This window comes from Muscardinus avellanarius (genome assembly GCF_963383645.1).
Source record: "Muscardinus avellanarius genome assembly, chromosome: 13".
In the NCBI taxonomy this organism is placed as follows: Eukaryota; Metazoa; Chordata; class Mammalia; order Rodentia; family Gliridae; genus Muscardinus; species Muscardinus avellanarius.
The window spans coordinates 31,842,606-31,857,409 of NC_137799.1; positions in this window are offsets into that span (position 1 = coordinate 31,842,606).

The following is a 14,804-nucleotide window of genomic DNA, read 5'->3' on the forward strand; positions in this document are numbered from 1 at the left end:
AACCCCACAACATCAGAACCTGATAAAACAGAAAATCAGAGATTTCTAGAAGATCAAATCAGGAAAATAACTGTAGAAATAATAGAGGTGCTTCGAAAAGAACTCAGAGAGAGCCAAAAAGAGATAAAGGATGCAATTAATGAAGTAAAGGCCTCAATTCAAAGCACAAACAACCGATTAGACCACATGGAGAACAGAATCTCGCTCTTAGAAGATGAGCAATCCAAAAATGAACGCATAGTTTCTAATCTAGAAAAAAATATCCAACAGCAGGAATCTGACATTGAAGAAATATGGGCCCATCTTAAGAGAGCTAACCTAAGAATAATTGGAATAGAGGAGGGAAAAGAAAGTGATACCAAAGGGATCAACAATCTCTTCAAGGAAGTAATAGCAGAAAATCTTCCAAATATAGAGCAAGAGGTTGATACACAGATCCAGGAAACTTATAGAACTCCCTTTAGACAGGATCGGAGAAGAGGATCCCCACGCCACATAATTGTCAAAATGACCAATGTGGAAGCCAAGCAGAGAATCTTAAAGGCAACAAAAGCAAAGGGCCAAGTGACATTCAGAGGCAAACCAATTAGAATCACTCCAGACTTCCCAAACCAAGTTATGAGAGCCAGAAGGGCTTGGAGTAACATATTCCAAACTCTGAAAGAAAACAACTTCCAGCCAAAAATTTCCTATCCAGCAAAACTTTCTATCAAATTAGATGGAGAAATAAGAAGCTTCCATGACAAACAGAAACTGAAGGAATTTATGTCTTCAAAACCAGCGCTAGAGAAAATACTCAAAGAGATTAACTACAAAGAAGAAATAGGTAACACTCACCAGAACCAGAGAAACAAGAGTTTCCATCCAACAGACAACTAAGATTGGTTATCTGTGGAGATTCATTATTTATGTTAGTCTTTTACCTATCTCTAAGTTGTATTGTTTGCCTTTATTGTTGTTAATTTTTAGGATTTCTAGTTGGAATATTAATATACCTTCAGATATAGCATTTGGAAATATTTTATCCAATTCTATTAGTAACTGTTAACTCTGTTTACATTGTCTTTGGATATACAATATTTTCTTTTATTTTTTAGGGAGTTTGTATATTCTTCTGTTGCCTGTGCCATTGAAATCATATCCAAGAAATCACTGCCAATTTCAATGTTGTGAGGTTTTATGACCCAGATTTTCTCCTAAAAGTTTATAGTCTTAAGATTTATATTTAGGTCTTTTATCTATTTTGAGTTAATACTTGTATATGGGATTAGGTAAAGGTCCAATTTTATTCTTTTCCATGTAATTATTATTTTTCAACAATATTTAGTTAAAAGATTATTATTTCCACCACCAAATGTTCGTGGAAACCTTGTCAAAAATAACTTGACAATATAGGGAAGAATTTAGCTCTAGGCTTGTATTTAACTCCAATGGTCTATATATCTGCCTTTAGAACAGTACTACACTGTTTCAATTATTGTAGCTTTATATGGTTTGAAATCAGAAAATATATATCTGCTAGCTTTGTTCTTTTTCAAGATCGTTTTGGGTATCTAGAATTCATATTCCATATTAGGATAGATTTTTTTCTGAAAAATAAATATATAAATATATGATAGTTTCACCTAAAAAAACAGAAAAAAAATATGCTCTAGTAAGAAAGAAAGCAAAAAGAAATATTGAAATGCTATCTTTAAATCATCAAACACTTGGTATCAGACAAATGAAACTGTTATGTGAGATTATCATTTTTAATTTTGGATAAATTGCTATAATACTAGATGTCAACCACTAATCCAAGCATGGGAAGGAGGGATGGGGAGAGAATGGGGCGGGGATCGGGTGGGGGCTGACTGGGCGATGTGTGCATGTATGTCTACAAAAGTTTGTATCCCACTATGATGTATGAATACAGTGCACCAATAAAATAAAATTAAAAAAAAAAAAATAAAAAATAAAAAATAAAAAAATTTCTAAGATGTTTGAACTTATACCGCTATAAAGTTTGAAGAATATAATTTAACAAACTATTCAAATGTCACATTAATAAGCCTCATGAGTTTTTAAATACATATTATCTATGTTCCTACACATATCCATTTTGATCATTCTAATTAAATGTAATTAAACTGAATAATGTGTATAGCTAGGCACCATCTGCCAATTCCTGATGCTAATTCATAACTTATTAATATTTCTTGAATAAATTCCAGAGGCAGTAGAAACAGAACTAAAGTCAGCAAAACTAAGGTCAAATTTTCTTTCTTAATGAAAAAGGCAACTTTATAAATCTCTTCAATCTTTTTCTTATTATTTGAAAACAGCAATAACAACATAAAACTCAGGCTATTGTGAAAATTAAGCAAATAAGACACCTGTCATAAAGTCTGTGTAAAGCATAATTTTAATAAAATATTTTAATATGCCTTCACAAATTCAGCTAGAAACTTGTAAAAAGAAAACCTACAAATATTGACTTTATATTTCTACTCATTAACTTAAAATATCTCTATGGGCTAATATTCTGTCCTTCCAAAATTTATATTGAAGTTTAACTTCCAAAACCTCTAATTTCTAACTTTAATTGGAGATAGGGTTTTAAAAAGAGGCAATTGAATTAAATGAGAGCTTTAAGGAGGGGCTCTGCCTTATTATGACTAGAGTCCTTATAAGAAAAGAAAGAAACATCAGGGACTCATACAGAGGGATGGCCACCTAGAGGAGCAGCCTGGAGTTGGCTGTCTGCAAACAAAATAGAGAAACATCAGGAGAAACTACTTTACTGTCACCTTTATCTTGGACTTCAAACCTCCACAACTGAGAGAAAACAAGTTTCTCTTGTCCACACCACTAAGTCTGGGGCATTTTTGTTATGGCAGTCCTAACAAATGGATACAATGTCTTTTTTTCTTTATTTATTTTAAACTTTTAGTGCCGCATTATAGTTTCACATCATAATGTAGTTCACAGTGATAGCGACATACATGCACACAACTTTGATGAGTTTTCCCCTGCCTCCCTCCCCACGGTCACCCTTTCTCCATACAAAATACTGAGATTGGCATTGGCATTCTCACATAGGTACATAATGTCAGTGGGAGTGTTATATTGATTTCCATACACAGAAACAACACTGCACAGAACAAACAATACAGGGTCAAGACAGTTCTAAGATTGTGATGCTTGTTTATGTAGCTGTAATAACAATACTTACATAAAAATGCATCCCCACTGATAAAGATTACCAATACTTCTGAGCCCAGCTTTTCTTTTGTCCAGCCTTTCCAGAAAAATACTGTTAATAATTGTTCACTGAGTTGTATAGAAGTTAAGTCAAAGCATTGCTGTAACCAAGAAGTTCTTTCTTTAACTGATCACTGACCTGGTATAAAGTTCATATGTACATTTTGCAAAGAACTAATGGGGAAAAAGCTGAAGGGAAAAAAAGCAAAAGAAATACAACTTTTTTTTCCATTACTCAACTTTTGTTTAGAATCATGTGAGTGGCAGCAATATACTACAAAGAGTAAAGGCCAGTGATCTGTTTTGGAGATATTATTTACTCACTACAGTGCTTTCTGCAGCATTAGATTCCTCTTATTTCTTAAATCATTTTTTGTCTGTCTTTGAATCTACTTGTCTTTATCTCTAAGAGGTTAAAAGTATGACAAGTAAAATAAATCACTACCTCTTTTACTCTATTCAGACTCTCCATCAAATATGGAGTACCTTTCCTAAGAAGGCCCCATAATACTCATTTTATACATTAAATTAACTCAGGTAGTCATTAAAAGATACCTGTTTTTGCTGGGCATGGTGGCATATGCCTGCAATTCCAGTACTTGGGAGGCTGAAATAGAAGGATAGGAGGTTCAAAGCTACCCTCGGAAATTTAGCAAGGACTTCTACAACTGAGCAAGAAGTTTTGTTTGGAAATAAAAAACAAAATAGGGCTGGGGGTGTAGCTTGAAGGTAGAAAGTCGCCCTGGGTTCAGTCCTCAGTACCACCACAGCCTCCAAAATACCAACTTTGATACATAGAAAAATTTTATCCTATATTTGTGTATTTTAAATTATTTATAGGATTTCAGATTCTAAAGTCCAGAGCTTAAACTCTAGTAAGTAGTTAGTATGAGGTAGATTTTGTACTAAGCTCTCTGTGTAAGTCTCTGAGACACAGCAAAAGTTCCAACTCAAGACTTAGTCCAGTTTCATATTCCACACTCCCCACTTCACACCCCACTGCAGTGCACTTCCATGGGGCCCCTTTGGTTATTTTATTGCCATGTTTCAGGCTCCTCTCTAAAATCTCAATAGTTTCTTATTCTGTGGTCTTACTTTCCTCTAGATCATAGGCAATGTTTACTATAATCATTTTTCAAACTCCTGATTCTCTTCCAAGCCAATTACCTGAATTTTGAATAGCCTTTTCTTTCTAATACTGGAATTCTTTAATGCCCTGAAAATGGTTATAGGTTTTTCTTGTTCTTTATGCATTTTTGTAAATATGGTAAAATAAGCACTGTATTAACAAATATCATCATAAAATTATTACTCTAATCTGTGTTGTCTTGGCAAAGCTCTTTATGGCTACACCGTGGTAGCTTTGAATCATATTAACTTTTTCAGGAGAAACTACATTTCTGAGAGTTTTCATCCTTGTGATTGGTTATAGGCTAAGATTAATAACAGTATTTAGGAGGCTGAGACAGGAGAATCACAGGTTCACATCTAGCCTCAATCATTTAGCAAATCTCTCAGCAAACTCTGGAGACCCTAGAGGGAGCCTAGGAAAAACTGACCAACTACTGTGTGCATGTATGCCCCTATCACTACAAACTACATTATGACGTAAGACTAAAATGCACAAATTAAATTAAAAAATAGATAAGTCTGAGGGTGTAGTCGGTTAGAGATAGAATGCTCCTGGACTCAATCCTCATTACCACATGCACAAGAAGAAAAGAAAGAAAGAAAGAAGGAAAGAAAGAAAGAAAGAAAGAAAAAAAGAAAGAAAGAAAGAAAGAAAGAAAGAAAGAAAGAAAAAGAGTCATGATATTTGTAATGTGTCATTTTTAGTGGCTTTGAGATGTGCCAGCAGCTTCTACTTTGTCTTTTGTTTTTACCTACTCTATGTCCATTTATTTTACCAACTTTTGCCCATGATGACCAATAACAACCCAAAGCCTATTTCCAAATGATTGACAATGAAATTATGGAGGCTTTCACTGTGAAGAAGAAATAATTCTCTTTAAAATGTGGTAGCCACAAACTCAGTACCATAGTAAAAACAATGACATAAATGAAAATAAGGCATACAATATGTTACTTATAATTATATTGATGAAATTATTAAAATAAAATGATAAACTTGCATCTTTTATTTCTTTATCATATTTTGGTAAAAGCCCCAAATCTATAACTGCCCTGAAAAAAACCATGATCTGTTATTGTCAAAAGTCTTTTCTAAAAATAGATGAACATTCTATTTATAACCTCTGACAAGTTACTGGAATATTCTACAAATTATACTCACAGCCTTGCAGAATATAATGTTAAAGTTAAGGTGCCAAATGGGAAGAAGCCTGTGCAACTTGGTATGGACTCATTTGAGCTAATTATGTAGGCTGAGGGTTTTGAATCATCAGGTTGTGTTGACCCTCCTTTGCTAGTGTAAGAAACTCTTGTTCCTTACATCTGTGGAGGTTAATTTCTGTTTGAATAAAAAAGTGAAATGACCTCTGTATGTGCTGCTGATCCTTCTGATTAGAACATCTCATCTTCCCATAGCACTTGGTATTGCTTCTAAGGTGGAAAAATGTAGGTTACATTCATCTATGATAATGTAGAAAATACCACACATACACACACACACACACACACACACACACACACACACACATACACACACACATGCGCACACATTCCTGTAATGCAATTAAGGTTTAGATAAGAAGGTTTACAGGCAAAATTTTGAAAATTCTAACAAGTTTCTATGAAATACCCATTTATCTATTTATCTATCTTTAGTCATTTACTTAATCTATCATCTATCACCTACCTATAGCCTATTTTTATCTAACATAAACAAAAGAGGCTAAAATAAAACATTTTTTCAATAAATCTCGATAATAAAATTCTATATAAAAATTGCTGGGTTTAAAAAAATGTTTCACACCAAACTCAAATGATAAAATAGACTCAGACAAAAGTTAAAATCCATGACTCTGCCAGTCCAATATAATCTCAAGGTTAACATCCCAAGGGTTTGGCTATAATGTTCTTTTGTAAGACCTCAGAAAGATTTAGGATGGTGCCTCATAAATCCTCTCAGCTAGACACAAATTTTTCTAAGAATTTTATGGGCATGCTTTTAAACCCACTCTTCCCAATAAAAAGGCTTCTAAAAGTCTTTTAAAGTGTTATATACAAGCACCTTCACTATCCACTCAAGGTAAAAAGAGGCCTATCTCAAAGTGATTTGTGCATATGGTTTCTATCTAATAGGGGAAATTATAATTTGATAGAAAGTCTACAAAGATTTGAAAGAAAGTATACATCTTTAAAATGAAGTACAATATATAGTTGAAAAGGCAAAAAGATCTTTGAGTTTCCAACTCCCTGCTTCAGGAATCTTCCTATTAACCAGCAAATTAATCAGATAGAAGAACGAGCTATCTTTCCCCCCAAAGAAAATGGAAGAATTAAGAAACTAGAGGGCAGAGCTGAGCTGAGGAGAACAAGGGAATAGAGCTGAACTTATTCATTGGTGAATTCAGACATGAATAATATCTCTTTTCTCCAGTGGATACTTTGAGCTCGAGACTCATGCACCTACATGAACTGTAGGGTTGGAAATTTACTCTGCAATCAGCCCCACTGGCTATTGATGTATAAAGGGATGATGTAAAGATTAATATGTGCTGTCGTTTTTAAAATATGACATGATTTATAATTTTTCCCATCAAAAATTTTCAGCATGTGTTTTGAAAGTATAAAATATTTGAAAATTTCAAAGCTTTTAAGTACTCTAGTTTCAATTTTTCTTCCAAAATGTTGTACCATAAATGTTAAACACTAAAACTGTAATGGAAAATATGTGTTATTTTTGTTCTCACTTTATCTCTGTGCATATGACAAACATGGTAAACTAACCGTGATATTATGTTATGTCAAACTCAGACAGGACTTTAGAAACCTTCACAACATATTTATCAAAACAGCCACTATTTGTAGATAGGATTTTACATTGAAATATCAAGTGAAATTGTTATTCTTAAAGTAGAAACTTTTCAAGTGATATTGCAAACAAGAAAATTATGTGCACTCTCAACAGTATTTATTATAAAAATGCAAGCCTCTTCAAACTAGATGAAAAATATAAACCTTTGTGGGGAGATACAAATGTAAACCTTTTCTAAAAAATTTCTATGCATGCATATACACATATACATACTACCCTTACTAGTCTATTTGATGGAAGAATTGATGGAAGTGGATGATATTTATACATTTGTGTGCCTTCAGTGTGTTTAATTCAGGATTGCAAGCAAGTTCTATTGTATGAATATTATAAAGATATATCAAAACACAAAGTACTTAATAGCATAGATAAAATGTTATTTTGATTATAAAGTATAATTGCATTAAATTATTAGAAATCCTCTTAGCAGAAGTTGCCAGTTTTATTAAAGTTAAAAAGGATATTGTTGGAAAATAAAAGTTGTAAAGAACAGTATGAATGTTTTAACCTATTCTTAAACTGCAACAAACAGTTAGAAATATAAAGTTTAAATTGATATTTAACTTTTGATTTCAAAACTAGTCATATCAGTGTATGATATTTTACCTTTAACTGTATGATATAACTAAAGCATGATAAAAATATTGTTTTAGATTGGTATTCAGAAGATTATTCCATAAGTTGAAAATGCACACAACTAACACAATTTTTTAGAATTTTCTTATTTCTAAAATCCAACAGGTTAATATAAATTTTATAGTTGGCTTACTTAATGTTAATGTTTTAGACAATTTATGGTGAATATTAAATATCATGGAGAGGTTATATTTGTTTTTAAAGCAAGTACCAATTGCTTTCATACAAAAATAATGCTAAAATTAGTGATGTTCCAATCACCAGATACTCTATCAAATATTATTTAGATTGGGTGTTCATATGATCACCAGACTGAGCTGACTAAAAGTTCAAGTTAATATCCTTACATTATATTTTATTTATTAAAAATGCAAAAGTAAGGCATAACTTAATAGAATCAGGTAATAAAAGATAAGAATTATGAGTGTGGAGCATACATATAACATTTTGCTTTATAAGGTTAAATAAATTAGCTGTGGTAAAAGTGTCAATAAGGGAGATAAGATAAATGATAAAAGGATAAAATCATGTCACCTTGAATCAATTTGATCAGGATTAAATAAACTTAAATTTCTATATCTTTAAAACTGTATAATTATACCTAACTGGCATGGTTATTATAAAGATTAAATTTGAAAGTATTTTCTATGTTACTGGCATCTAATGTTAAGTACATGGAAGTTATTATTATCATCTCAGACTTTATGTTTTATGGCTTTTCTTCAAGTAGCAATAATATGAACAATGACAATATAATACATGTGAATGTTTACTGAGTGCTACCACACATACTATTTCTATGTAGTAGGTGCATGAGGCACAGTATATGTCAGATACAGGGTAAAATGATTTTTCTACATACCTTATCTTAATATCCCTACTTTATAAATGATAAACTTATGCACAAAAAAGTAATTAAATCACCTAAGGTGATATAGCTGATAATAAGGTGATATATTTGATAAGAGATGAAACCCAAATATAAATCTGATTCAACTAGCATCAGAGGACCCACTTTTAGCCTCTTTTCGAGGCTTACACAATAGAGAAATTTTTTACAGCATTCAAAATCTCAGATACAAATTTAAAATATGGTAATTCTTTATACTCTATATAAATCTCAGTAAAAAAGTAGAATTTATAAATTTGTTTAAAATTAATTCAATCATACCTTAATTCTCTAAAAGAAAACCAATTATCACTTCTTTGTGTGGTAAAGCATGTACATAAGCAGAATAAATCATATTGTCATTTCTTTCTTAGCAGAGCTTATATTAGAGCATATCTCAGTTAACACTCACTGCTGTAATAAAATACAACTGATTGCACAATTTACAGGAAGGAGATTTTTTTGCTCATAGTTTATTGAAGATTTCTGAGTTCAACCCAGGTCAGGCCAGGTCTGTATAGCTCAGGACAAGACAGTGGGAAGTATTCCAAATTTTATATAGAGAGGGAAAGAGCAAGGTCTCTGCTCTCTCATCATGAAGGCTAGAAGCAAGAAAAAGCAAGCAAGAGAAATTCAAAGACAAAAGCACAATGCCTAATGTCACACCCACCTTTTCCTGCCATACCCAACCTGCCTAGGTTACCACTCAGTAAATCCATTAAAATGATTGTATCCATGGATATGATTACAACAGTCATCACTTAATCATATCATTAATACATGATCTCTTCAGGGAGCATTCTATCACACCATAGCAGGACAGTGAGGCAATACAATCTCACTCCATAGATTTTATCCATAAATAACAAAATATAGATATATCAGTCAATTGCTGAAAAGGAAACTACCTAATATTCTGCTTTTTGACATAACCACACAAATTTAACTACTATATATAGAAGGCTCATTATACGTCAGCCATATTGTTTTGCACTGAAAGACTTCAATCTATGCATTGTTCACTCTGAATACAAACTATTTAGGGTCATGGTCTCTACTCTTACTTTTTTAGCCATTTCCACTTCTTCCATTTACAGTCCTAGTTTAATTTCTCTTGTTTCTGGTTCTCAACCTTTGACATTAATTCTTATTACTTTGTCTTTACTGACTTCAAGGCTAGAATATACACATCTGAATCTGTTTTTTTTTTTTTTTTGCTCTCACCTCTGATGAGATTTGCTTCCAATCTAACTAATAAACATATCCCACAGTATACTCAATGAACTATCATTATATGGAAGCTTTCCACTTATAAATTTAATTTCTACTTCCTACAATATCCCACTGTTTCACATATTAGTCTTTCAACTTTCTGTTTCTCCCTCTATTTTTCCAATCCACTGAGAAGCTGCTCTTCAGTTCACTAACATAGTATTTTTCAATTCTTTTTACTGTATCGTGACTGAAATATAGTCTGGGTTTTATGATTGACAAGTTTTATAAGTAATAGAGGCTATTTGTTATTTATGTTTCAAAATTCACTCCTCTTTAAATAAACATATATTTAGTCCCCAGCATTTACCAAAAAATAAGAGAAATTATATTCTTTGCCAACATCAGAGTGCACCTGGTTAAAATTAGACTGCATCCACTGTTTGTTAGAGTAAATGAAGAGTTGGAAAATAATTGGACCTGTAGTTGGTCTCAGAAGAAAGTGTTTTACTACAGCTTTTTGTCTGATAAGCTTTTGTTGGATGTACTGTTTGGGAGCTAGTTTTATTCATCCTGCATTCTTTGGAGCAAGGTACCAAAATTACAAGATAGGTCTGTGCTTAGCCTCCTTCCATTGTTACAGGATAGTGGCATTGCCAACTCAAGGATACTGCAATTGCTGCTGTTTCCTTAGATTACCTGCTGCCACATTATATTTAGCCTCCTAAGAAAAATGCTGGTGGCCACAGACAGATAATAGAGTGCTCCTTATTTCGCCCACTACATATCATCTCGTCCATTCCTTAACTCTATAAAATCTGGGGGCTTTAATGAGGCTTTGGGTGTCTATAACTTTCTCTCCATCTTTTTTGAGAGAAAGAGCTGCAAGTTGAGGTCAATTACATGCTTTACTTTATTGTTTTCTGTAAGTGAAAGTTTCTGGTATACTGATGAATGTTTTTTCGAGACTCAGGGTCACTTGAGCTCCTCCCTTATTGTAACATCTCAGCTACAAATTTAAACAGTTATCAGGTGGTGGGAAGAAGTGAATAGATTTTCAATGTCATTTTTGATAAGTATTTTTGTGATACTTTAAAATTATCTCCAAGGCCGGGCGTGGTGGCGCACGCTTGTAATCCCCGTGCTTGGGAGGCGGAGACAGGAGGATCGCGCTGGTTCGGAGCCAGCCTTGCTGGTTTAAGAGACCCTATTTCCAAATAAAAAATATAAAATAGGTCTGGAAGTGTAGCCCGGAGATAGAAGGGCTTCCAGGAACCCCAGTACCGCAAAAAAAAAAAAAAAAAAAAAAAAAAATTATCTCCAAAGATAACTTTATAATTTCCTCTAATTTATAATTATCTTCACTTTTAATCCCAGGAAAAATAAATCCTGGAATAATGAAGTATTTGTTAAATTAAATTAAATAAATGTTTTCATTATGATAATGGGCACATTAAAACTAAATTAAAATCCTTGTTTTAATAAACTAATTTTAGTTTTTTCAAATAGTTACATTTTTTTCAAGGGATTTTCATCCTAAATCCTTTTATCACTAAAATGATTATAATTAATTTAGTCTAATACTCATTTAAAGTTGACAGAGGAACTCTATACCAATAATAATTTTTAGAATCAGATTTATGTGTACATACACAAATACAAGTAAACTATGGAAAATATGTAAACCTCATCAATGTTAATATCCTAGTGGTGAAATAGCAATATAGATTTTACATTTTTAAACCACTGGGAGAAATCTAGTAAGAAACACATGTGTTGTTTCTGAATAACTCTGTATGAATCTATAGTTTTCTCAGAATTAAAATTTTAATTAATTTTTGTAAAAATCAAAATAAAAATTCTTCTATTATTAAAAATCAAAAACAGTCATTGAAGTTCCAATTTTCTTGACAAGAAATCAATATATCAAATTATTTTATAGAAATTTTTTATCATTTATGCCAACTAGTTAAAACCACTTTCAGGCACAAATGCTAAACTTTCTAAGGTAATTTCTCTTAAAAATATTAAGCAAATATACAAATTATTATATATTCTCCTGACAAAACCGACCTTGAATTTTATGAATCACATCATATATATATATATATATATATATATATATGTATATATATAAACCTAACCCTAACCATATATATATATGGTTATATATATGTATATATATGGAGAGAGAGAGAGAGAGAGAGAGAGAGAGAGAGAGAGAGAGAGAGAGTCATTTTTGCCATATTAAGGATTGAACCCAGGGTCATTTTGCTTCTGAACTACACTTCCAGCCCTATTGTTTATTCTTTATTTTGAAATAGGTTCTCACTAGGTTGTAGAGAGTCTCAGTAGGTATATGAGGCTGGCCTCAAACCTGTGATCCTCCTATCTCAGCCGCCTAAGTACTGCAATTACAAGCATGTGCCATCACATCTGACTCTAATTAGATCTTTTGTAGTTTATACAACTTTTTATTATTCATACACATCTACTCATAAAACTGAATGACAGTGTTTTCACAGATATTTTTAAGTATGTTTTTATGCTCTGCAACAATCATTATTGATTTTTCATGTAATCCATGCTGACTATATATATATATATATATCAGTATCTTTTGAAAGATTTTAGCCACAGAATGAGGAATTTATCTATTTTTAAAAATATTTTGTGGAACTGGGGATTGAGCTCAGAAGTGATCTACAACTGAGCTATATCCCCAGCTATTATTATATTATTGTTATTATAATTATTATTATTATTATTATTAGTAGTAGTAGTAGTAGTAGTAGTCGTAGTAGCAGTAGCAATAGTAGTAGTATTAGCAGTAGTATTGGGGTACTAGGGTTTGAACCCAGAGACATTCTACCTCCAAGCTATACACTGTTCCATTTTTATTTATTATTCTTTTATTTTGAAACAGGGTATTTTTAAGCTGCTGAGACTGGTCTCAACCCTGTGATCCTTCTGTCTTAGCCTCCTAAGTACCACAAAAACTGGAATGCATCACCACACAAGGCTCTTTTTATTTGGGGACAGGAAAATGTGATCTTCCTGCCTCAACCTCCTTAGTAGCAGTGTGGAGCCAATAGCAGGGATGCTATATTGTTAACTCTGAAAAGACAAGGAGCAGGCAGAGGACTATGCTAAGCTGGCCTTCTTGCCTTCTTACCAGGATATAGGCAGGCCTGGATGACCTGATGTATGGAATAGAAGGTGCCAGAGTTGTATGTACCTGACATTACCTGCTCCTTACTGATGATTTTTACTAGTTTTCCCTTTGGGCCAAATCCAATAGGAAGTCAGAGGGTAAGAGAAAAAGCTGATTTAGTCAATATAGTCAGTTTTCTGGGAAAAACTGGAAGAGAAAGAGAAAGACTGAATATTAATTGGAAATGAAAGGCAGCATCAAGTTTTCTACTTGATTTAAGAAAACAACAATATCCTTACTCTTTAGAAATCTATATTCTTTTGGTAATGACCATTTTAAATTCTGGCAAAATAAAGCTGAGATAATGGTATATTAAGCAGGGCTAAGTAAATGCGATTTCATTAAACATGCAGCACCAACCTTTTCTATCCCCCACCTTCTACACAGTAAAAATAAGACTAGCAGACTAATGTGCTAGGTTTATCCAATCTGCTATATTTCCAGTTCATTCATTCATTCAATGGATTTTTATTAAGTCTCTTTATGGGAATGGAATTATGATGGGTATTGGCACTAAAGGTAAATACACCTTGGTCCCCAGGTCCCTATGACTGAAATGTATTTCCTATTTTTTTCTCTTTAGATTTTCTATAATACATCCCTACCCAACCTGGCCCAGGACAATTATTTTATTCATTTAAGGGTTCTCGTTTTTATATTTAATTATAGTATACATTTTTAATATACTTCCTTTCAGACAGTATTTTCTATTGAGTAGTAACCTCTTAACTTTAAACCTATCATATGGAGGCAATTCCATGTAGTAGACAAGTGAATCTCAGATAAAATTAATCATATTGTTCTTCAAATCTAACAAAAAATAGGAGCAAAATTCCAGGATTTTTAGCATTACTCTTTTTTGTCCACTAAAACTGAGCATGCTGTTCTTGATGTCTAAACACGAGAAAGAGACAAAATTCTAGAATATTAGCATGGCTCCTTTATGTCAGTAGAAGCTTCTGTCAGATCTCCCTCTTCTGACCTTTTCTTTCAGACTGTGTTCATTGCTTGTGATTACCCTCTTGCTCTCACCTGTGATGTGTGTTCTCTTAGTTATTTTGACATCATTTTGTTATATTTTTTGTTGAAATCTTTCATGCTTGCAATTTGTTCAAATATCTGTATGTGGTGATCCATAGAAATATAACACAGACTGATGGATATCAGGCCACCTCTAGAAAATAGCACGTAGATATTTATCCTATTATATTGAACAATTATTTCTATGGACCTGTCTGTATATGTGTGGTACATATATAGTTAAATTTTGATGGTAGTGTCAGCAGAACAGTTCTAGATAAGAGACCCCATTATTATGCCTCTTATAAAGTTTAAAATGTGAATTGGGAAGATGAGCCCTAGATCTTAGTGTCTATGGTAATTTTTCATTCTATTTATTACCCCTGCTGCCATCACTAGCCAATGGGAATAGCAATCTTAATAGTAGGCTCAACATGCTCTATTTCTGCCTGATGATACTTTCATCCAGAACAGTCACATACAGTCCCTCCAAATTTCTTTCTTGTTTGTCCTTATGCATACTGATACGCCAAAGCAGATGTGAAATTCTGATTTCTACCTATGTTCATAACTTCATATGTCTTTATATG